This window comes from Lepisosteus oculatus, chromosome 24 (assembly GCF_040954835.1).
Source record: "Lepisosteus oculatus isolate fLepOcu1 chromosome 24, fLepOcu1.hap2, whole genome shotgun sequence".
Taxonomy (NCBI): Eukaryota; Metazoa; Chordata; class Actinopteri; order Semionotiformes; family Lepisosteidae; genus Lepisosteus; species Lepisosteus oculatus.
Genome location: NC_090719.1, coordinates 6,819,613 through 6,846,565, shown reverse-complemented (window position 1 = coordinate 6,846,565; position 26,953 = coordinate 6,819,613).

Below are 26,953 nucleotides of genomic sequence, written 5' to 3'. Positions count from 1 at the left end.
TCTCCATGTTTTTGTGAAGGTGTCCTCTCTCAGCATACACTAAAAGGTGGCTGTAAAGAATAAACACGACTGGCTGCTTTGCTGCATGTTAGTGACAGAGTGGCTCTCCTGGGTAAAGTCCAGCTGCTTGTATGTTATCAAAAAGGATAAAGGGCACAGTTAACATGGAGTGTGGGCAGCTAAGCAGAAAAGTGATATCAAGCAGTAACGTGTGGATTTGTGTGGAGGTGGGGAACTGTTCAACGCACTGTTCTTGTTCCCCTACTACTTGATGAACTAACCAATATGACCATGACCAAAACATCTTTTAGGGAACATATTCTTTATGAAATCTTCACATATGTTTTCTTAAACAAATTTTGATATTGCACAAGAAATTTTGATATATCATTTTGGAAGAAAAATCTGGTTTAAACGACAATTTGTTGCAAAAGAATAAAAAAAACAGTCAGAAAGGAAAAAATTGTATGTAAGTCTGAGAGAAAAATTGGACTTGCACCACCATTACTTCTTAATGTCATGATGACGAAATTTCATTGGAAACAGTTCTGCAATACTAAACAAAGCATTTACAGTATAATTTATTATCTTAAGTAATGTGTATTTTACCCATTGGGATTCCAAAAAATTGCAATCTTAAAAGATACAGCAATCTGAATTAAAAAAAAACTTATATGAATTGTAATGTTCAGTTGAACAATCCTCAACAGTACATCTAAAATGATGGCTCCAACAAATCCATATCATTAGTGACATACATTCAGTACCATCAAATACTTCTGTCCAAAAAGAAACACACCAAGAACTGCACTTTAAGCAGCTTCTTTCTTCCTTTTATCCAAGAGTTAATATTAATATAATATATTAATATATTAAAATACTGTTGAATAACAATATTTTTATTTTAAATCTTGAGAAAACTGAGAAAGCATTATATGGAAATCAATTTTAAATTAGAAATGTGAATTATGTTTGTTCTTTCATCTTTATGGTGTTGTCAGCAACATTTTGTCTGTCTTATAGTGTACTGGTTAACTTGCTTTACATGCAGATAGTCCTGGCTCTGAAACACTGTGACCATGTGGTTTGAAACCTGGGATCTAAAGCAATGTGTATGGATTCTAGTGTGAAGCACAAACACTTCAATAGTAAGATGGAGAGGTGTTCCTTTTTTGTAAACAAAAAATAATTAAATTAATAGTTACAATGGTGAAAAAGGCTATTAATATTTTTAATATACTAGTCATAATAAAATGATAATGTTCATCCAAAGAAAGAAAAACAAAACTGAGTGTTAACATATTCTAAAAGATTACATTAAAGGTAATTTTCAAGGATTACATTTGTAAAATAATGTGCCTGTCTATTAGATTAAATTTGATTTTGTAACATCAAGGCTTTGCTACTATGGTGTGAAAAAACATGGAATAATTTGGGGTAAAAACAACAATTAATAAAGAAAACATATTTGGGAACTGGTAAACCCAGGAATGATGTATGAGTTTCCTGATTATCCTTACACTTTAAGGAATCCTTTGAAATAACAGAAGAAAGAACAAAAGAAAGGTCACAAAAAAGAGGAAACCATTTGCCCCGTAACCTTTTGAATACAAAAAGTGCCTCCTGTTCTTAGATTAAAATGCACATTCCACTTGTGTCCTCTAGTTCATTTTTTCTGTTAAAGTGGAATGAGATGGTATAAATCCAGCAGCTTAGTAAACTAACATACTATGGTGCTGGCAAACTGTTTATCAGCGGAGCATCCCAACCCCCCTACTCACCACCACCACCAATCTTTGTCACTGGCCAGAGTCAAATGGCCAGAGTCAAGCTTCATAGCTTAGCAGAGCATCAACTCCTTTAGGTGGGAACAACTAAATCATCCAGGGTGATATGATTCAAGAGCAACAGTTATTTTCATAAGGAATTTCAGAATTGTTACGAAAACTTCTCCTAACTTAATACTTAATGATTCCTAGCTTGATATGCCGTATCCTCATTTCAATAAAAATTGAATGGTGACCAGATATTTTTCAGAGCTAAGAGTTTACACAGGAAAATGCAAAGTCACAGAGTGTTTTAGACACATTTAACCTAAACAATAATGATAAAACATCATCTGCAACCAACTTTCTACATATCGTATTACAGTGTTTCCTAGAAACATAGACAAAGAATCGGTAAAAGCAGAGTTTATCTAAAAAACACACAATCAAATTAACATCACACGTAAATTTAAATAGGCTATTCTAGGAATGTCAATATGCAATTTTGTTATCATTTATCATTTGGTCTAGTGCAAACAACATGGAAAAGAACAGAATAGTGAGCACAATATTCTTTCAATACATCATTAAAAAATGTCTATTGCACTACCTCGTATACAGTATGATCTGTTCTTTCCTGTTTTTTGGTGGAGGGAAGTAGAATCTGTCTGTGGCCTTGGGTAAGATACCTCAAAGGTCTTGTCTGTCTCAGGATGAGAGATTTTATATTGTTTCTGAAACATCAACAGCAAAGCCTAAATGTATAATGACAATGTCTATTTGTCTATGTTAGTAATTATATTACTAATAAAATGGGTGTTGATTGCACTAGTTTCTTCACAATTTAAATCTTTAAGATTTAAATCTTAACTAGAAGCAACCAGTAACAAATAAAAACATTGCTACAGTCATTCAAGGAACATTTGAAATGTGTGTTTGTGCTTTTGTGCTTTCTTGATATTCTGGTTCCAAAAAGAGCCTCAAACTGCAGTGAGTTCTTTAAAAATACTTGGAAATGTTAAGCAAGAATGCAAAGTACATTCAGCCATTAAAAGTTCTAGTATTTTTCGGGGAGGTTCTGTAGCAACAAGTACAGAAGTACAGAAAAAGGTTTGGATTATAACTATTTGTTCTTTAATCCATATTTTGTTCGTATTTTGAAATTCCTAAAATATTTAAATTCCTTAGAGAACACCTGGCTTTATACTTGTGTTTATTGCTAAAAACACTTTTTATTTCATTTAAGTTAATGAACTCAACTGTGAAATAACAATTAAGAGTTGAGACAAGAGTGAAACAATGCAGCAAGTTGCCACTGAATGGCTCAAAATCTTCATGTGGGCAATGACAGGCTTCTAAGCAAGCTCTCAAATGCTGTCCAGACACAAATCCTTTCTCCAAAAGAACTGTCAGTAAATCCAGAACTAACAAAAAGGGCCCAAGCTGTGGTTTCAATTGATAAATCCTTATAATCTTCCTTCGCAGTTATGGACAAACTGTCTGGGAAAGAAGCCGCATTAACTCTCCTCTAATTAATTCACTTCCTGCTTCCATGGTGGTCGTTTTGTAACTTTCCTTACTTTCATTTGGGTATATTGACTCTTTTTTGAGAATTTAAAATGAAGCTATGGATAACACGTAGACATTTGGCAGTGTACTGTATCTTGTTTTGTAAACGAAGGCATGGTGGTATCACATTACTGTTGTCACATAGTTCTTGGATGCTGAGAGTGATTCTGGACTATTCTTGCATAGAGTTTGCAGGTTCTCCCTGTGTTTCTATGGTTTTTGTAAGATGCTTTAGATTCTTCTCGGATTTGGTTAATTGGTACGTCTAAAGTGTTTCCTGTGTGTGAGCACGTTTGTGTGCCCTGTGATAGACCAGTGACCCATCTCTGGTATCCATCCATGGTTAGCTTCTGAGATTGGCTCTGAGTTCTTAGCCCTTATCATAAGCATCTTTCTGATAGTGAATAGATGGAATTTATGACACTGGAGAATTATATGGTTTGTGTTATAGCAGAACAGCCTAGAGAGGTAGCAAATGTGCAACAGAATATTCAGTTGAAGGGCAGGATACAACAAGGCATGCACTACAACTAACGACAGCAGGCAGAAAATATGGTAACAGGGTTTCAAAATGATGGGTAACACTCCCCTGAACTTTAAATCAATAACTAAAGTAAAATAGCAGAAAGGAAAACGGATTACTTAAACCCATATATTCTACATTTAGTGGAACTGGAAGGAAACAGAATGCAGTAAATCAGAGGGATTTCCTTTGTAGTGATGATGATATAAATGAGTGGTAATTAAGGGATACACCCACAGCAAGATACAGTATCTGTAATGAGATTTCTGAAATGCCAGGCATTATGCCCACACACGCTATTTTTTTAAAGGTGACATTATGTTAAACATAAAAAGCAATTAAGTCCCCTTTTCATTACATTAGCCTCAAGTACACTGCCCTATTTTTCCTACATGAAAATGTAAATGTACAATCTACAACGTTACTGTATGGGAAAAAGAAAGAATTCTTATGTTTTAGCACAAGAATTTACTTACAGTATGTTGTAAAAGAATCATTGAAGTGCAACACCTTTTCACTTCTGTGTTTATAACATCATGGCCTGTTTTCTGTTTTGCGCATTGATTTTAAATATTATATATGTTTTTTTGCAAAATTTGGATTCAATCCAAAAATGCTTTGAAGCTCAAACTGGGATTTTGACGGATATACTGTACACTTATTTGGATTTGATTAGCCCCTAATTTTTAAGAAATTTAATTAATCCAGAAAAATATTGCTTTACATTCATTCTGTACATTGACCAGCATTCAATTACCTGATCTGAAACATACATTAATTACAAGCAACACAGGCAGTAGGTTATTATAAATTACTGTGTCTCTGAAAAAGGTCTTCCAAGGATTTATTCTGTGACAAAACACAATAGTCTGAACAGTTTTGACACAAATTAAAACAAAATGGCTCTGTTCTACCACAGGTCTAATTAAAAAATCATGTACTGAGTGAGAGGGTTTCATAGAAGGGAAATGGAAACCATGTTACGGTTAAACTTCCTTCCTTTTCATGTATATTCTGTTTTTATTAATATTGTGCTCTGAGCCTGTGCTTCAAGCAAGGTTATTTAAGCAAACCTGTTACATGTGGGTGAATGTACTGTAGATTAAATAGAGGCCTTGATATTTTCCATTTATTGCAACATTACACATGTGCCTTCCTTTCCTACAAATTTGAAGTTATAGCAAACTGAATAAAATAAAAACATTTGGAAATTGTTAAGGTTCTTTAACTGCTTAAAGTGCACATTTCTCAGATTTAAACCAATGTTTAAATCTAAAATTTGTACTGAAGTAAGTTCATTAAACTTAGGCCTTGAACAATAAACATACAGAAATGACTTCCCACTACCCTTAATTGAGACAGGATTCAAACTTAATCCAAAGTAAAGCATCTTCCTCAAAAAGGTTTTGACAGAAAAAAGTTTATCTTGAAAGTTGAACTTGTTTAGGTTACAATATATTAAAGAAGTCTCTTAAAAAAGGGCAAAAATGGTGAATCCCATTGAATGCATATGATTCAAATGAATTCTATAGAGATGTTTTTTATTCAGAAGATTTGCATAAATGTCATCTCTAATCAAAGTCAAGCTTTTAGTCGATACCACTTTTATTTGCTGTCAGTCTTTGGAGAAGTATCTCTCAGCAATTCAAAAGCGTTTCAGTTCATGTTTCATGCATGAAACTGTCAATCATGGCATTTAAGACGATCATATTGAAAATTGTTCAGGAATTACTGGGACTGCCCTCCATTGATCTGGCTTTTATGTGACTTATGGTACCCAATTCATAAATCTTTTTGTAAATTGGATTTTCCAGTTACTCAGTATGTTCCACAGGGTTCTGTATTTGGTCCTTTACATTTAGAATATACATGTACTGTAAACTGTCACGTGTCATTTGGTCAAATTATTTGCCAACATGAAGGCAGATTTTAGTGTTATGCTGATGACACAGAGATTTATTTGCAAACTTATTCATGCTACTTCTGTAGTTTCTGCATCCTACACTGACTGCCAGGTAATAAGATACTGTATATACTGTACTGTATGCAACAGACTTTTCCTAAGCTAGACTGTGATAAGGTTATGCTTACTGGCCCCAAGCTAAAAAAACATATGGAATTGTTATGGAATCTATTAGAAGCTTCAAAACTGGGGACATTTGTAAACCTTGCTTAAGGATGTAAAGATCTTTTACTTATGGCTTTTAATGTATAATTTTATTTTAATTGTAGTGTTATCTGGTCACTTTGTATGATAATAGTTTTTTACTTTTGTTATGTGTTTGATTTATTGCAAAATACATTTGTTTTGGATAGCGCTTAGAAATATTAAGGTTTGTTTGTACATATTTTTACAGATACCTCCAAAGCTAATATATATTACATAAAGTAAAAATCTGATTTTGTATTTATATGACATATGAAGAAGGTTAATTATTTTATTTCTTCTAATTCACAATTTGACTATCCTGCTGCCCACCTTACACAACTAATGCTGTGTAATGTCCAATATAAATATCTCTTTAGGGCAAAATGCTTTTATTAATTCAGCATTGTCTGGATGTTCTCAAAATATAAAAGCCATTTGGATGGGGTTTGTTGTAGGCATCTTACAAGGTGCTTTCTCAGTGTGAATTACTGTGGAGAACCAACCTCAGACAATTCAGCAAAGATCAGTCCATTCCTAAATGCATGACTTTCCTTTTATAACCATGTAATGTTCCATTACCTCAAAAATTAAATACTTCATTAAACAAGCTATATTCTTGTCCTTGGTCTTTGAGAGAGGTCCTTGCTTTGACTGCACAATGGAATGAATTTTTAGGTTATGATAAAAATTTAGTTAATTTTTAACCAATTTTTGTCATTTTCAAGATGTTCCTTATTTGCCCTTACTTCTACTGTATATCCCTAAGCTTTCCAAATGGTGGAGTCAATTTTTTAAAGTTAAATAAAAAACTAATGAAAACTGAACCCATCTCCATAGTATTCCAAAGGTCACTTTCGTGTTAAAAGCTCCTTGACCGCCCTCAACAATCATCCACACCAGGTACTTTCCCCTGCAACAGAGCTCGCTGCATCACCTGCAAGTACATATCTAACACACTCATTCAAAGCCCCTCAGGATAATTCCGGATCACCCCGGCGACCTCTTGTACCTCCAGCTACCGCATTTACTGTATCTCTTGTAGGAAATGCCCAGCTATCTACGTTGGGGAAACCAGAAGGAGACTAGGAGATGTTTCAGAGAAAATGTTACATGAAACATAGTTTCTCATTTCACCTCAGATGGCCATTATCACACTGATCTTTCCATCTGCATTCTCAAAGAAGGGTTTCTTAATTCCCATAGCAGAAAGACATCAGAAACAAAAATTATCCTGAAACTTGGTTCACACCTTCTCCCTTCTCTCAATGACAGACTTGTTTTCATGTAATCTTCACATGCAGGTTTCAACTTCACACCTTTCTTCACCTCTCTCCACTTGCACAAGCTGAGTGGCCACTCTGCCTCTCCACTGCTCCTGCTTTCCTCCACTCTCCCAGCTTTTGTTCTCCTATGCTATTTAATCTTTGCTGTCTGCCCTGTCTTTCTCACACCTGAAGAAGTCTCCACAGCTGAAACGTTGCGTTTTCTTTCTTCTCTTTTCAGTATGGAATAAACCTATTACTAAGCAATTAAAGCTATAAATCCCACAACCATACCTACTCTTAACCCCCACCTCCCTTTTGCTTCAATTTTACCAAGTGCACTGACACAAGGAGAAGGAGATGTGAATTTGTCTCATGTCTTTAAAAATTTACTCCAGCTGGCTTTGAAGGCCAGTCATGCATGTGGGATAATGCATGCTTTGGAAGCATGATGCTCGGTCCACATATTGAATGTGAGTCCTTCATATCCCTGGTGGAAGGAGCTGTGGACAGCAGGCTGTCAAATCTCATTACTGTTACTCACTTAGCAGATCAATAATGGTGGGCCTTGTCACAATCTGGCATCTTCTGAAAAGATGTTTGTAGCTCAGAATAGAGTGAGCTGCTTCAATGCGTCTATTTTATATATAACATATATGGCAGGATATTCTTTACAGAATGGAATATCTTATTATAGTTAGACGTCAACTACATCAGATTCCTGGAATTTCCCAATTGTTAAAACATTGCAGTAGAGTTTTGTTTTTTTTCAAAGCACTGAACTATTATCATCATTGAATAACAGGGCTCAAACACTGAATTTCCCTTGTATTATTATTTGTGGTATACTGGTATTTTAAGGTGAGAAAAACATACAGTAGCTCAGTCATACTACCCCTACTGAATAGTAGAATAAGAACCAAAAAAGCATCAGTAAGAGAAACCCCAATTAGAACATTAAAACATGTTTAATCTTTTAATTAAGATTAAAACTAAATTACATCAAAACCACAAAATAATGTCTTCTTACATCATTTTAAAACTATATAAGAGTACTCTGTTATTATTATAACTGCCAAAACACTGTGTTGTATTCAATAGAAAACATACTAGAAGTTGAAATAAGATTAGTTGTGTAAAATCAGTGTTAATTCAGCATTGTGTCTTTTCCACCAATAAGAATTTGCCATTCTCTCTCACTAAACATCCCCTTCGACAATAAAAACCAGTGTTGGTAATACTTACGATCATAGATAGTACAGTAGGTTCCATTTTTATATTCTTTATAACCTGTAACATATAGTGTAAACAATGCATTATTTATAGACTAATTTATATTATTGAACGGGTAAAAGTTTATTCTATGCTGAAGGGAAAAGAAAAGAGACAGTGTTGCAGAGCCTTCTCCAGGTGGGTTCCACAACTGTGTCTCTTTTTTACCTGTTCCTTTGCAGCCTACACATGCAGATGCAGCTACTTACTTGAGAATTTATAGTATTATTTAAATGCATATTTATTTACAATATTCAAATAGTTCTGATTCATAAATGCTTTATTAAGGCTACGCTAAATATTAATATCATGTTAAGCATTTATGAACTGTCCTTTGTAATTCCCAATCTAAAGTGTACTTACAGTAGTATTCTGACTCGAGGTTTTATGAACATACTTATAAGCCACAATAGTACTCTTCTTAAACAAGATTTGCAAAATATTTTGTCATGGATTTGTTATCAGTAGTACATTCTTTTCTGGTATTCTCCTGGTATTGTATAGGCTTTCACTTATGTTAAGTTAAGGTAAGTTAAGTACTGTGCATGCTAAAGTTAGAATGTAAAACCAAAGATTTCATGAAATACCTACACATTTAACAGAAGATTTGACTAAATCCCTAATTATTTCAGTACACATGTGAAATCTTGATTAAATATTTATGGACTTTCAGGAACTGCCCAAAGTTTCTAACTACATGTTCTTACTGTAAAATAGATTCTTATCCCAAGGAAAACCTTGCAAAACATTTCAGAAATATTAGTCTAGTTTAATACCCCATATACACCTGGTGTAATGTCTTTTTCTATTATAAAGATGATGAAATACAATTATACAAATTAATGTTTATTGACCTTGATATACACTTTCTGAAAAGACATTCTTTCCAATTAATGCGCACAATGAAATAAATAATTTCTTGGTGTGAATTAAGACTGAACACTATGGTTTTAGAAATTATATCACCAGAGAAGCATAAAAGTAGAAAACAAGTGTTGTACATGAAATGCAAAAAAATAGTATTTTATAGTTTTTCATTTCACTTCAGTGAATATTACATCTAAAACAAATACAGTCTTCTGTGAACTATTTACTTTAATTTCAGATGTTTCTACTGTATAAATATTAGATACATATTGAGTGCCAGTGTTTGGTTTGTAATTTGGTCCAGAATTCTAATCTGTACCAAGTTGCTTGAATTTACATGCATTCTCCTTTTTACTTTTTACACTTTTTCTTCTCAATTGCTCATTCTTGTAAAACTGGAAGGAAATAGTGCAGGTCTTAATTTGGAAAAATCAGCAAATAAAAAGGTAATTCAAAGGTGTACCACCTCCTCTCAAACATATACGTATTATATACAGTATACTGTACTGTATACAGCACATATCTTTTCTGAAATTCATAGAACCTTTTTTGCTTTCATGAATGCCCAAACTCCAAAACATGCCAAAAATGCCCAAAAAGTGTTTCTCATAATGACCTTGTGTCTGTTTCACCAAAGTGAAGCTACTATAACTCACAGGTGATTCTTAAAAAGGGTAAAACAGTTGTCTGTGGTTCCTTGTATTGTTTTGTTTCTGTATTTGTGTAACAGTCACAACAGTTCATTTTGCATAATTCAATTTATGTATTATGTATTCTAGTACATACATACAAGTAAATAATTTCAGTATAAATGATATCTCACTGTGAATTAAAAACAGTCATTCCTTCTACTTTCTAGACCAAAACAAGGACATCTGTTTCAGTTGTGACAAAAGCTAAACTTGAACTCAGTTCACCAGAAATTAAAGGTTTCTTACAATTGTGCTTCCTGCATGTTTCTGCAGGTTTTCATATTCCATACCAGGTATTTTGGTCTGTCCGTACTACATGTCTAAGTATGCTGACTCAACTTGAAACATGCCCACACACATAAACTTAGTGTTGTTGGCTCCGTCTGCTCACTGTCAGAAGTTTATTCTGTCCTTTCAAAAGACTTAAGTTGTTGCAACACCAGTGGATCGCATTCCAGGCCCCTGTGCCAGTACCATTGCAAAATCAATACTGAAACCCCCTGCTTAACAAACATGGAATGTAGTCCCTGTGGATTGAAGCCTCTTTCCTTTGCCAAATGACTGTCAGTACTTTACTTATGTGCTAGCTTGAACTCTGTTTTTTCACTGTTTGAAAGCCCCAGTCTTAGGCCTGCATTTGGCCCCTTAGGCTTAGCCAACATAAGTAAAACCGTGGACCTCTGTCCTTTCTTGAAAAAAACATCAACTGCTTCAATTCTTTATACAATGTATTACACAATTACATAATAAGCAAAGATAAAGAAAATGACAACAGGAGTTCTGCTACTCTCCTGTTACTTTCTTTTGAAATTTCGCTCTTTAAATGAGATTTCTTTATTGGGTTGTCAGAATTTGGGTTAAAATTAAACCATGTTTTTTGGTGAGTAATTCTCAAACTGGTACAGTATATACACAAATGATAATGGTATTGTTCGGTGAGTAATTCTCAAAGTGATACAGTACATGCACAAAAGATAATGGGGTACCAAAACCATACCTAAAAACTAAAAACTGAAAAAACTTTAAAAGCTGTTAATTCTTCGTTCACCCACATGGCAGAAGTCAAAGTCATTTCGGCACTGAAATCATTACATCTAAATTTGCAATGTTTCAAAAACAATAACTGTCATTTATTTTTACTTAAATTGTTCCCAAAAGAAACATGCATGAAAATGATAAAACACAAACTCTTTCTAGTTTTTAGAATTATGAAATTGCATCCTCATAGCTCAGGTCCATAAATTCAGTTTTACTGCTTAAAACAGAATAATCTAAATCTAGGAATAATCTAGTGACTTTATTGATAAATGTAGAAATACTTTTTATCTGCAATGTATTGAATAAAGTCCTGTTGAAGGATGTATTCAGTAAAAGAGGAAGATATTCTAATGTCTTGCACCATAACATCAAAACGATGTTACACCTGCTGCTATTCAGAACCCTCCACACAAACGGTCTCGCCCCAATCAAGCACCAGCTGGAGGCAATCCCCCCAAATGCCACAGATCAGATCTATTTAGCAATCAGGACAGCTCAATTGTTACCGCACCCTCCACATCCCAAAATATTTAAACTCTCTCCCACACTCATGTCATTGCTCGGTATTGGTAGCTCCTCAGGAATGCCTTGCCTCACCTCGCTTTCCTCTCTCACTCTTGCTAATCTCACTAGTGGCCTTGAATCTGGTACTCATCCTCGACTTCATTTATCGTCTAGCAATTTGGCTTTGGTAGTACCAACTACTTTCGTTAACATCTTTTCTGACCTGCTTCCAGAATTCTGAATAGGGTCCATTAACTACATCAGTACCGCGCATTGGTATCCATTATGTTCATTTGGTTCTTTTTCTCTTTACTTGCATAACCAACACAGGCTGTATTATGAACCAATCCCACAAGTATGAAATACTCTTAAAATCCCCGAATGGAATGGGATAGAGTAGCCAGTTTAACCTGACCTGCACCTTTTAGGGAGGTGTGAGTAAACCCTACTCCCCAATATGGAATCCATTGGAGCCTGTCTTGCAGTAGCGTGAGCAACCACGGCATTACTACACTTTAGCATTTTGACATCTACCACTGTCTAACACTAAACACAATTGTAAAGGTTGGGGGGAAACCTAATGATAACTTTCATGTGCTAAATTTGCAACTGGGTCACAAGTCTAAAGCTTAATGTCAAGAAATGTAGAGACTTTATTCATGAGATTAATATATATGAGTACGTCAAGCATTTCCAAACTTTGTATGAGTTCAAGACAATGTCTATTTAAATAGGTATCTGTGAGTTTCTAAATAACGTTTAATGTGTAATTTTAAAATCTGAATATAGATATTTACATAATTGCATCATTAAATAATGGCAGATTTTAACACAATCTTTCATTTTCCGTCTTTAGAACCCTGCATTGTGACCACGTGTCAAAAAGACTGAAATGGCTGGCATTTCATCTCTTTGATTCATATTTTTGTTCATTTGAAAACAATTCTGAAAAAAATACTTTGAGGGTAATCTACATAATCTGCGTAACAGCTGTGCTCAATTGCATGAAAAGTAACTGATATATTCTAATGAAATCAGTACAGCTACAGTATAAAGTACTGTAGAATTATAGAGTTTGAAATAAAGAAGGGAGAGCAGTACTAGTGGATTGCTTTTGTGATAGTAATGGTGTGGTTTTTTTTCTTCTTTTCAAGAGAAGGGTTTATGTTCCACCAAAGTGGCAGTGCTTTTCGTGCTGTAACTGACCTTTGGTGTGCTGTTCTGTCTGCTGCAGCCTCATGCTTATCATTATGCACACTTCTTTTGCAAGTCGATACATAGAGTATACAGCCTTTATTTGCCATTTGCAAGCTGCATCCAGTTACACTACATGAACATTGTTTTCACTATTAGACAGGCCAAGTGGATACAATACTATAGAGGTACAGAGTCAGATGTGTGCTAGGCTCCTAAAAAATCACAGTTCAGTTTTGTGAATTTCAACGCTTCACTCAAGTGGAATACAACTATATTTGTCATATAGCCATTAAAATTGTACTTTTGAAGTTATGTTTAAAAACCATGTTGTGGAATCTCTGTGTTGTACTGAACATCACAAACAGTAAATATGAATCTCTTAACATATAAACAGACATTTTTATGATTGTGAAGATTAATACTGTATTCTTATTACTACAGTAAACCAAAAAAATCAAAATCAAAATCTCCATCAGCTGTATATTCTTAGATATTGACATTGCAATACTGCTGAGTTGATAACCTAGAAACCGCTTCACAAGAAGGCCACATCCAATCTGCGTATTTCTCATAAAAGTATACTTTAGGTTTGATTTTGAACACAAACCAATGAACATTATTACATCTTAAATAGACTATAAGATCAAAACAGTGAACTGTGAGTCCCACAGCTTCAATTCACTCACAGAGATGTTATAACAGACAGATATTCAAAGCTTTTTGCATATGGGCATAATTATTTCAGCTTTCTGCAGAGATTTCCTCCCAATTTTTTTTAAACTAAAACAATATGGTGTCTTTTCCACATCTATATACCCTTTACAGTTTAGTTTGGTATGTTGTATTTTTGCAGATATTTTTTTGCTTAATTTGGAATATCTATTTTCTCATTGAAAAAAAAATGATTTTAGACATTTAAGAACTTACTTGCTTAAAATAAAATAATTCAAAGTATTAATTCAACCTAATATACATACAGTATATTATATTATCAATCATGTGCAGTGCTGGTCAGTGCTTATTTCACTAATGTTTCCTTACACTGAGCCAAAGTAATGGTAAAAAGATGCCATTGGATTATAAAAACAAGTTTAGACTTTGAATTTGAGATATTTCTTTCCAGTGGGTTTAACTTTGTTGTCTTTGGGCTACGGTACTATGATCTACTGTATTTCAAAGACTTTCTTTAAATTAGGCAATGAATTGAATAAAAATGTGAAAGCCGAAAAGTCTGAAGATATTTATATTCATGAATGTTCTTATGACTACAAATTCCCTAACCAGTACATTTTCATAAGTCACTACCATGTCATTAGATGGTAGATGCTATGAAAAGGTATAGAGTGTATGACATTTAAAACATTTACAATTAACAGTCTTAATTAAAGTACACACCAACTTATTATTAACTCACCCATGTGTATGTCCAGATAAAAAGGATCCATGTTTTCATACAGATGTTCAAGGCCAGATGAGGATAGGACCAATAGCATTAGACTTAATGAGGGAGAATCCAATGCAAAACAAGATGGAAAAGCTGCCTTGTCCTTTAACACCCACTGGTAAATATGGCTTTAGCACAGTCAGTGCTTGTGAAATTAATATTATTTAGGATTTCCTCAGCATTACAGGGCAAATTTCTTTACTTCACTAAAGACAGTCCCAAGCTACAGATCAATTTATTGCTCTCTATTCTCGACATTAGGAAATTCCGGCTTGCATCTATTAAAAAAAACACTCTGCACGATTTTCAGGTTTAAATTATGAAGAGTGGAAAGACTATTTCTTAACATTATGGCACATTTCTAGACGGACAGTGAAATATATATTTTTTGTTTTGTAAGCTTCATTATTGCATCATTTTGACTTTTATAACAGTGTCCAGGGCTCTGGACAAAGTACATTATGTGTAATATCAAACCAATTGGTTTCAATTAGAGATATATATATGTATGTTATACAGTATGTAAAGTTTATGCAGGCTGTCTTTAATATAAAATACTAAAAAAAACATAAAATGTCTTTCTCTATATGTAATGTGCTAGATATGATCTTGAAAAATAGCCTGTGTTTCCTTTTGAAGTCCATTATCAGTTAATGTGAAACTAAAACATATGTTAAGATCACTCATCGATGTCACAGAGATGCTATCATTTTAATACAGGTATGTAATCTCTATGTATACTGTATGTATAACATAATCAACTATGCTTTATAATTATTCACAAATTGACATTTATGGTATCAAAAATGATTTACAATTATTATATGTGATTCATATAGAAAAGAAAATTATACACAATAAAAAAAACAATTATTTGCTTAGAGGGAACAACTCTCAACATTTCAAGAAACCATATGTTCTTCTTTTGAATTTGATCAGTCATTCAGCTTATTAACTTACAATTCTAGTACTACAGACACTGTTAAGTATTATTAATTTTCTATAGAACACATGGATATCTGACTGGAGTGTGGAGAACCCTATTGATTATGCTTATATTAGCATGGCTATGAGACAGCACTCTCTTTCTCTGCATGCTCCTTTCTTTTGGATTGATTAACCAGTTCAATTAGACAGGAGTAAGAGCATGATTGTGGAGAGTATAACAGACCTGAAAACTTTGCAGGCTTTCAATATTTTATGTTCCTAACAGTGTTACAGTCTGCACGGACATGTTAATGTCTTCTACAATTATGTTGAGGCATGTGGACTTGCTGTACTTATAAGATTTAAAGTTATGAAGAACGATGTGTAACCTTGGTTTCCTGCTGATAAATAAACCCAGTGTCATTAGATATACATTAGGCTTTTTCTCCTTACACAAGCACAAAATTATTCTAGTGCTTCTCTAGAGTGAGGTCTGAATTCCTCCAGTTGTGGAATCTGAATTCCATAGCAAAATCATGATTTAAACAAGAAAAACCTTACCAACAATGAAATACGACATAAAATATTTTTTGTAACTTATTGGCTTTAAGAAGAACAGTTAAAAAAATGAACATTTATCTGCTGAAATGAAGCTTGATGTGATGACTTTTCCATCCATGGATGTTGTTCCCTTCAGATTAGTTCATGATTTACAGTATGCTTTTCTTTGCTATCTCCTCTCAAGAGGACAATCATGGATAATTTAGCTTAATAAATGGCTTTGTCAACAATAAATACTTAGACCTATTTCATCATGTAAAGAATGCATAAACAAAACAAGATCACTATTATTCAGATGTTCTATACCTTTTCTGAACAGTTGAACATAGACTGTTAAATACACTGTAGTTTTGGGTTAACATACTGGCTGGGTATAGAGTGTGACCAGATATCAGAGAGCTAAGCCTAACAACAGTAGGTTTTTGTTCACTGTAAAAGATGTATAATAAGAAGTATTATACAGTATTAGTGATAGAGCACAGTGCTTTACGGAGAGAGGAGGAAACATAGTAGCATAGTGGTTATATTCACAAAGACCAAACAATCATTTTTCATTTGTGTGTTTTCTAACAAAGCAACCATATACACTGGTATATTCACTGGTTAGCTATTTATATCCAATTGCGTATTATTCAATTATTCTTTTACTGTAAGAATAGGGTAAATCATAGTAACAAGAGCTTCCCAGATTTAATCTACATTGCCTTGCAATGGACAAAAATCAATTCAGTATATTGTCATTAATCAGGCAAAGCACTCAAAAGGCTCATAATGCAGTATATACTGTATAATGAACCAATTTATAAATGAAGCAATTAACTAAATAACCTTGTCCTGGATCTAACAAGATGAACTGAAGCTATGACCTCGCTTTATCCAATTGTGCATTCCTAACTCTGTAAGAGACCATTAATTTAAAAATACAGAACTTGGGTTCTTATCATAAATGTCTACTATTGTGTATACATTGGGAATAACAGATGACAGAACATAATTCTAACATAAAAAGTCATATTTTATACAGTATCATACAATAGAAACTAAGAAACAAAAACTGTTGTCCACTTGAAGTAACAAGACGAAAAATACATCACAAGGTACAGTATTTTCTCCACTTTTCAAATTTTAACCAAGGTTGCCAAATCTGTTTCACTCAGACAATAAAAAAACATACTTATTTGAAGATCTCTATTTTTCAAGTAAACTTTGAGTCTAACAGCAGGTCATCCACATAGAAATCAATTGGCATACCACGTTTATTTATTTCTCTGCTCTACTGGGTCATAATCAAAGGCTTCTGCCTAGTGTTTCAATTAAGACCCTTAAGGTTCTGACTTGCTACTTGCTACTAGCTACTTGCATTACATCAGGAACAAACACTTAAAATTGTCCCTTACATAACAGGTCTTATACAAAATGGAATTTTCCATTCATTTGAATGCTTTTGACGTACAGTGGAGAGTAGTAGAGTAGTTTATTGCCATATGTACATGTACATTGGAATTCTTATTCACACTGATCTCTCGGGACATACACAGTACAAGAGACAACACCACACAATGTAGACAGTACTTTACAAACATAATAAATAATAACATCATAGCAATACATCAAGGTGTGCACAAGACAAGATTCAGTTGTGTAATTAATAATATAAATAACAGTTATATCTTCTACAGTAAATTAATTTTGTAAACATGATTGTAGTCTGGGGTGTTTAGAACAGCAGAAAATAAAGGAATTTCATCTGATGTTGCAAAACCAAGAAAACTTGAATTTTACGTACTATTTTCTAATATTAACAAACACTCACGTTTTGAAGGGTCTGTCTGTAAACATATTAGTTAGTTCTATCAGTGAGGACTGAATACATCTACTTGATTATTAAAGTAATCATACTGATAAGATTTCAACTGAACTGATATAAATGCAAAAATGAAGCCAAAGTTAACAAGTAATCACACACATGCAAATACAAAGAGAGTGATCAATTTATTTTGGTGACTATCATGCTCCTTCAAGTCTTTTGAAGCAGGGATTCAAACCAATATTAAGAGTAATGCAATACATAAACTGACACATACATTAATAAACTGGGTAAGCTGCATTATGATATCAAAAGTAACAAAGCAATTGTTAACTTAAAGTAGAAGTATAACATAGCTAAAATAATTGTAATTCCCCTGTGAATGTTCAAAAATGTACATGGCTTTGATTTTTGAATAGCCAGTGGATATATTCAGTAGTGACTGCCTAGTCAAAATGAGAGGCTTAGAAGTGAGTTGCTTAATTAAAATCTGTCATACACTGAATACGAAAGCTTTTGCTGTGCTTTTGTAGGAAAGTGAATTGTCTCTGGATGATTTCTCCTGGAGCACAGCTGCTTATTTTAAGAAAGAGATCAGCAAGATGCAAAACTTGCTTCACTTGAACTATACAGAGCATCACCATCTGCTAATGACAAGAATGTCAATGTAAACAAAAGCTCATCTTTTGTTTTTCTGGGCATTGCAGTGCAGTTGAAAAGAGAAGTGGGGGATAATTAGTAAAAAATCATGTCTTGAATCCTGCTTTGGCTGCTGAGCTATTTATACTGTATGTTTTTAAGCAGACTAAAGTCTCAGAAAAAGGACACTCTTCCAGAGTAAGTTATTTCTTAGAAATGACAAGCATATGGGCACAAAAACATTGTTACATTTTCCTCTTAATGACATTAGTGCTGCTTATATAAGAAATAGAAATGGCAGAGGCAGGATTTGTCTGCCAGACTCCTGAGAGTGAGGCACTTGAAGCAGGAACAAAAATCTCTGCTGCAGAAAAGAAACAGCAGTGCATTAAGAGAGCACAAGAAGAAGAGGATTGAAGATCTTAGAAGTTTAAATATAAGCAGGAATTGAGCAGACCAGAAAGTGCATTCTAATGCTGAGCATTTTAAGTATGGCATTTAATATTTTTCATTAACTGAAGAGCTTTGTTGGTTTTAATTAAGTTATAAAATCTCTCATTGTTGTATGAACTGACAGTGGACTCCAGAATTATTGGCATGCCTTGATAAATATGAAGAAAAAAGTAATAATAAAATAAACCACGTAGATAATGACAGATATTTAATACTCATACAGTATGTTAGGGGAATACTTGTCCTTTTAATCTAAAACATCTAAAACATTTTTTCATTTCAAGGTTCAATTGTAAACAAGTAGCTGTTTTACCTGAAAAACTTAAGTGTCAAAATGAATGGCACCCTTCAAGATCCCTTCAAATACAGTCAAACACATCTGAAAAAATAATATATTTATAATAATTTGAGTTCAATTTTGTCTTAAGGAACTTTAGTGATTTCCTGTTTCCATAGCATATCAAAATGACAAATCACACACAGAAAAACCTTTTGTCATCTATCAGCATAGGGAAGGTCAAAGAACTAACAACAGAAATGAGGTAAACCATTGTTGATATTCAAAAAGCAAATAATGGGTACAAAAAATTAAATCCTTAAAAATACCAATAGCAATAATTAAAAAATTAAACACCACTGAAACAGTGGTTAATTTCCCAGGAAGAGGACGCAAGCCCATTTTGTCCCCACACACAGAGAGAAGGATGGTGTGGGTGGAAAAGAAAAATCCAAATGTTTCAGTGAAAGAAGTACAATACAAGGAAGATGGCTCCTACTACTGTGGAGGAACAAACTGAAGTGCCTGGAGTTTGCCAAATGTTATTGGCACTTTGACTGAGAGCAGATGAGACCAAATGTGAACTTTTTGCCACGATTGTAGTCCCTCCCCCTTAAGGGCTCTCCGGCTCATTCACTTTTTAGTTGATTTTGTGCACCTGCTCCCTGTTCCTGCCTCCCTACAAAAGCCAGACACTCACTCTGTTCCGGGCTCTGCATTGGAACACGGATTCCCGGAGGCACGCCTATCACTGAGTCGCCCTATGTCCGCGGCTCGGGTGGTATTCGCCTCCTAGGTGTCCTGAACCAGCCGAGCCTGGGACCGTTCCCCCCTTTTCCCCCTCGACCCTTCGCTGGATCCCACTCCAGTTTTTAACTTTGTCTCGTCTGTCTATGACCCCTTGTCGGATCCCGATCCGGCTTTTAACTTTGTCTACTTCGTCTTGGATTGATCACCTGGCTCTGGACATTTGCCTCACCACAGATTTCCCTTTGGACTCCCTTTTGGACTGTTCGCCCTGGACAACCCCCCCCCCCCCCCCCCGACCCGTCTACCTGTTCCTGTTCCTCGTCTCTTCCCTGTGTGTGTTCACTCCCGTCCAGATTGTGTCATCTGCATAGGGTCCTGAAAGACGCTTCGTAACATTTTTGGCCACAGTCAGAAGAGGGATGCCTATACCAAAAAGAACATCATACCTACTGTAAACTATGGTAGTAGATCTCTTGATTCTCTGGAGCTGCTTTGCTGCCAGTGGCTGCCTGGGGCCCTTGTTAAGATCGATAGCATCATGAATTATCAGAAGTACCAGGATATTTTTGCCAAAAACTTGGTTGTCTCTGCCAGGAGGATGCGTCTTGCCCGAAGATGTATCTTTCAACATGGCAATGATCCTAAACACACTTCAAAATCAACAAAAAAAATGGTTGAAAGAAAAGAAAATCAGCATTTTGCCATGGCCCTCTCAGTTCTCTGACTTGAACCCTATTGAAACCTGTGGTCTGAGCTGAAGAGGGCTGTCCATAAGCGCCCACCTACAATCCTGATGGATCTGGAAAGGGTCTGCATGGAGAAATGGTCTAGGATCCCTCCCAATGTGTTCAACAACCTGATAAAGCATTACAGGAAAAGACTTACTGCCATTATCCTTGCCAAGGGAGGCTCCACCAAGTACTTAAAACAGGGGTGCAAATAATTGTGTTTCTTTTATTTTGGGGAAAATAATTTACAATGTAATTTTTTTTTGTCTTAGTTGATTCCATTAAATCATTATTCAGGATAATTTATTCTTTATGTTGGAAATATATTTCAGTGCTCAATACCTTATTTGTTTTATACTTCTTTTTTTCACTTTTATCAAAGGGTGCCAATAATTTCGGTGTCCACTGTATATAGTTATTTTTACTGGTAATTTCTATTTTTGGCGATTAAATTAAGTGATAATTTGTTAATAAATATAATTAAACTCAGTTGTTCCAAAATAGTGCAATACAAATATAATACTAGAAACATAAAATGGGATACAGTATGTTGAGTTAAAAGACTATGGTGTTTATGTTGAGACATTCTAAACAATGTCGTTAAAGTAATAAAAGAGCAAAAAAATAATCTATATAACTTTAAAATTTAAAATTTAAACCAATGGATATTATGTTGAAATTGTCTAACACACTGGTAAGACTACATTTATAATGTTGTGTACAATATTGTCACCGTTACAATCATTACAATATTGATGCTCTAGAATCAGTCCACAAAAGTGCATCCAAATACATTCTCGGGCTTAAAGGAATACCTAACAGTGAAAAAGTAAAAGACCAAAATTCTTTAGACTTGAAAAAAGATGAGGGGACCTAATCAAAGCATCCAAATCCTCAAATACAGTATACTGAATTGACAATGCAGAATGAACAGTGAAACACGAACCAGAGAGCTACAATTGGTGTCCATTTTGCTAGTTCATTCCTTGATTCAGCTTCTCTATGGACCAATCAGTCAATTAAAACAGTCTGAATTAAAATGTGTGATTCCTCGGGACTATATTGATAAAAAAGCTTCTACAGGACAGCCCAAGCTGGCAAGAGACATCTGGTTTATACAGTGCTTTGCTACAATACTTCACTTTACAACAACGACACATGCAGCAACTGTGGAAACTTTGTACTCTAAACAAACCACATCTGTTTTTATTCCAAGGAATCAAGTTACATATTACAGGCATTTTTAAGCTATTATTGAAATTCTGGCTAGTCAAAGGTTGTCTGAAATCAGTTAGTTTATACATACAGTATTGTGCTGTGTGTATAAATATTAAGTACAGTGTAGATATATTCCATTTCTCTATCAGTTAAGTTTCCCACTTGGTTAAAGAGAATACATGTGACTGAAACAATCTTTTCTTCTGGATCTGGTATTATAAGATTTGATTTTAAAAACCTTCTGTGCAACACCGTATACTATATAGTCTACTATAGAGAAACTGAGACAATGCATTACTGTATCTTTATTCTGTGTTTTTAGGTGTTTTGAACAGAATGCCACAGGCTCTCATGTCCATAATTTTTCAGCACAATGAACAAACTAGAAAAGAGCTGAAATAACTCAACTAATTATGGTTGCCACACGCACTGGAGAACATTACAATGAGGATTTGTGTTTTTATGCAAATCTGTCCTAGTGTCTCAGCATGGAGGCTGTTCATAAGCTAGAAAACATATTGGGATGTTCATTTTTGTTGAAAATATGGAATTTGAAATTCATCAGAGTGTGAGCCAGACAAAGCCAATCAGAAAACATGAATTTTTCATGCTGTGTTTTTAGTTTTCCAAGCTAAAAAATTCATATCTTGAATATTTCACCATCAGACATACCATTATTAGTTTGCTTAAGTCTTTTAAGTAATTTGAAGTAGTCTTTCTCAGAAATTTCACAAGCTGAATAATTTACTCTTAGGCTCATACAGATTTGAGCTATATGGTTTTGTACTATTTGAATATACTTCAAATACTTGCATATAAATACATACAATTTCCCTGCTTTCCAATGTCTGCCAGCTAGAAGTCAGTTATAACCTATTAAATAACGTATAATACATTGAATATATTAACCTATACATCTTACCTATTTATACATTTCTCAAAGAAGGACTTTTGTTTTTTGGAGTAAAAACAACTGGTATTAGAATAATTTATATACAGATGCAGCCATTCAAAATGAGTGGGGTACGCTGCGATACAACGTGTTGGGAGTGTCGCATCAAAATGCATAATTTCAATTCATACGTCATTATACCGCATGCAAATTAGATTATGTTAATAGTATCCGGGATCACCTCGTAAAACCACCAGGTGGAGCTAATAAAGTTTAACCTCTCATGTACAGCATTTGAGCTGTACACCCGGTTTCGAATCCCGAGCACAGCTGAGGGACAATCTTTATTCAATTAAGAATATAAGTTGTATACTCTTTAGACTTTTAAATCTAAACTGTACATTACATCAAGATTGCTGTTGGACAAAAGTACTCAACCTACCACCTTTATCATAAATATTTTAATTATACAGAAATATTTTATTTATTTGCTAAAGTAAGTTTTGAGAATCTCCGATTCACCATGCCTTTCACATGCTCATAAACTATATTAATTTAGGAACATAAAAATATTGTGTATATTATATATACTTTGTGAGAAAAGTGAAAGTTTTAACCTTTCCTGCAAATATACTCGTTATCGGAGTAAACAAAAGCATACTTTTAGAATTTGATTAATAGGGAATATAATATGGAATCACGTATCTAAAGAAATAACGGTATAATTATATTCATATACTGTAGCTGAAATCCTGCTAAACTAAAAATTAGACACAAGAAGAGTATTAGTGGACAATGTTGTGAGGCTCTGGTGAAATTTCTCTGTAAACTAAAGAGTTAAAGAGGAGACACTTGTGTATCCCCTCCTTTTAAACTTGTAAAAAAGGAACATTCCAATGTTAATGCGACACGGAACATATTATTAATAATATAGCGAATTCGTGTTCGGCGAGGACGGACACAGAGACTAATTTCACACCTCTCTGCTCCCATTCTGATTTCACACCTCTTGATTGGCCGCTCTTTTCTGTCCCCTGCTCCCGCCTCTCACTCCTCCTCCCTCCCGACCTTTGTTCTCCCGCTACTTTACCTTTGCCTACTGCCCTGTCTCTCTCACACCTGAAGAAGGCTCCACGGCCGAAACGTTGTGTTCTCTTTCTTCTTTTTTTCAGCATGGAATAAACCTATTACTTGTTCCTTTGCAGCCTACGCATGCTGACGCAGCTACCCACCTGAACATAATATGTTTATGTTCCTAAATTAATATAGTTTATGACCTTTAGTTGTAAAATTCCATACAAATATTCAATACTAAGCGGATTAAAATGTGCACAGTAAAGAGATTAAATGATTCAATCTTTTCACTACCGACCAATGCACCAAGAGTGCCCCGTCGGTCACTTCGGCCAGCCAATCACGTACCGCGGTACACTGCGGTGGTTTGTGGGTAGTTGCGTGCTGTACGGGTTTGTACTGTGCATTTTGAATGGCTGCATCTGTACAAGCTGAGTTCCTCAGCAGTCCATAAAGTTTCAAAGTCTTTACAAAGTGTTTTGTAACATTAATAGCAACCCCCTAAAGTTTTCAATTTTAACAATTATTTTTTACTGTTTTTTTTCTGGTTTTCCATGAACTTCGTAGTACAAATTTTGTGAACAAAAATGTTTGCATAAATTTTGAACAGAATCCTTTTTTCTTAACAAGTGATAACCAAAGGTTTTGAAAGGAGATGCAGCGGAAAGAAGAGATACCATTAAGCACTTGAAAGTAAGAAGAAGAAGTGCATGGAATTTTGTGTCAGCAGCTGCTGGAAGCCAATATCGAGGCACAGAAAAAAACAGTCTACTCATCAGACAATTTTCCTCAAGCCATTTTAGCGAATCCTGCTCAGACAGCTCTATTATATCCTTGGATATAATTTGTGTTTATGCTGTTGGATTAATCAAATACAGACTTTGCCATTTTATTCATTTTTCTGGGTGGGTAAGAAATGGCATCATTTCCTCCAGATGGCTCTTATGTCAGCTTTGGTTTGTAGCAAGAAATCTGCTAAAGCAGGCAGAGAACGAAAGTCCTATTGTCTAATACAGTATTTATTTTTCTCCCAAGACTTTATAAAACAGTATAAATGTCCCCCTCAAACAAGCTGATATAAATTATCAGCTGATGTTAAAATAAGGCAGGTAATGCTAGTTCCTTGATAAAATTGTATTTACTAGAAACACACAAACAATTAAACAATGACATAAAAATGTCTGATTTGTAAACATTTTTTTAAATTTAAACGGATATTATATCAAATTGTTTTACTGTACTTTCATAATGTTAAATGTGATTTCAAAAGCTTTTTTTGGTTTACAGATAGTCTATACACAGTACATACTGTATAACCACTTAGTTTAGTTCAGCACATCTAGAGCACAAACGTCTTTTAAAGCTCTGTTTCCAAATATTGATTGATAAGAAAATAGTTTTAGACAATCCATGATTTTCTAAAAAGATTAAATAACACCTGAAAACCATCAGTCTTACTATTAGAATTTTATCAGATGAGACCCACTTAGAATTCCATTACAGTATTTCAGTGTGTTTTTTAAAGTCTCATTTATGTCTGAGAAGACTGCTGTACCACTAGTTCAAGCTATGTGACATTATAATAAATTCAAATTGACACACTCTTCATGTTGAGATCTCTGACTACTTGCTGACCCACTTACGGAAAAGGTTGAACTGTTGGTGTCCTATTCTCTCCTTCAAGTCTGCTTTACCTTGGCTCTGAACCACATTCATTCATATTATCATCACCTTTCCGTGACCATGCAGAAGATAGATGCCTGGCTCCCAAGGACAGTGCTGTAATAAGGCTGAATTGTTCCAACAGAACAATGGGACACTTTTCACTCTCCTGACTTATTATAGTCACTGTCTAGGCAGCAAGTCCATTATACCACATTCACTCTGAAGGTGGCAGGGGTTTATTTTGCATCCAATATTTTGAAGCCTCGGATATTTAATCCATCAGAGGTTAAAACTCATGAAGTATTTCTTGATTATGTTACAATCATTTTTTCCTCTGAATTTTGTGATTTTACTATCCACAAACAACACAGGGAATGCTCCCCTGAGAGTGTAAAAACATAAAGCCATGTGGACTGTTACAAAGATTGATGACCTGTATTTTACAGTAACTTCAGATTGTAGCCCTTTTTTCATAAATTGCTCCAATGTTAGCCAAATGTGTGACTGCAGCAGTATCTTAAAATAAGCTTTATACTAAACAGAAAAAAATGTCTTATTAATTTAGAATTATGTGTATTTAATAGGCAATGTCTGTGTCTAAGGTTGGTTTGTTGTTTGATTCATCAGTCATTATACTAACCTTTTATTTAAAAACATAAAGTCCATCATAGTAATGATTCTAATATGTCTTGGGGCATTTCTACTTTAAAGGATTACCACTAAAATATTTTAATCCCCTAGCAGTTAAACTGTTTTTCAAAGTACCTTTGAACTATCATTTGAATGATTCAAATGTTTCTGTGTAATTATAAAGACCTCCCAAAAGCATTTAAAACCAATGAGGCTGTAATCAGGGAAAAAGGAGAGTAACCAGGCAGAACGCTACAAAAACACAGACAATAATTTATGAGCACTGCATTACTTATCAATTGCTTCTCTTTCTCTTGTGACTGTGTCAGTGTGTGATAATGCTGACATCTTGAACTTTTCTGTAACACTAATAGACGCAGAATGAGAAGTAGCTCTGTAAAAATACAACCCTAGACAGGCCAGCACAGGCTTATCCAGAAAAGAGTAGCTGTTTTGCTGAAAGGGAACGGAGACTGTCTGCCAAGAAAAACCTCCTTCCTGTCACGCCACAACTGTGACTCTCTGGCTACTTCAGAATAAAAAACACAAATACATAAAAGAGCCAACAAATCATATTTTTGCCAGCTCCCCCACCTCTTAACGTAATTTGAAATGAAAACAGACAAAAATCAATCGATAGAATGTGTTGATGAATTAAATAATCTACTGTATATACTGTATCTAGCATATATAACACAAAGAGATAACCAGCTGTACACAGAGTACAAGTATAGTTCTAAAAAGTCCAGCCAAGAAAAGGTAAAGCTCATGTGTTGTGCTAAATCTTGTGCTATTTTCACAGCACCCGATGTTCAAACATGCCGGAACTCAATTTGATAATCATTTCTCAATTCTGAGATTCCTTCAGAACTCAGATATTGAAGTGATTGTCTGAATGATCACCTAAGAATGAATGATCACATCTTGTTAATCAGTAACTTCAGGGATATTTACTTTTGTGTGCCATATCTTTAAAACAAATATGAATGGATTTGCTATTTTTAGGACAGACATAAACCTTAATATTATAATTATCTGCTAAAATATAA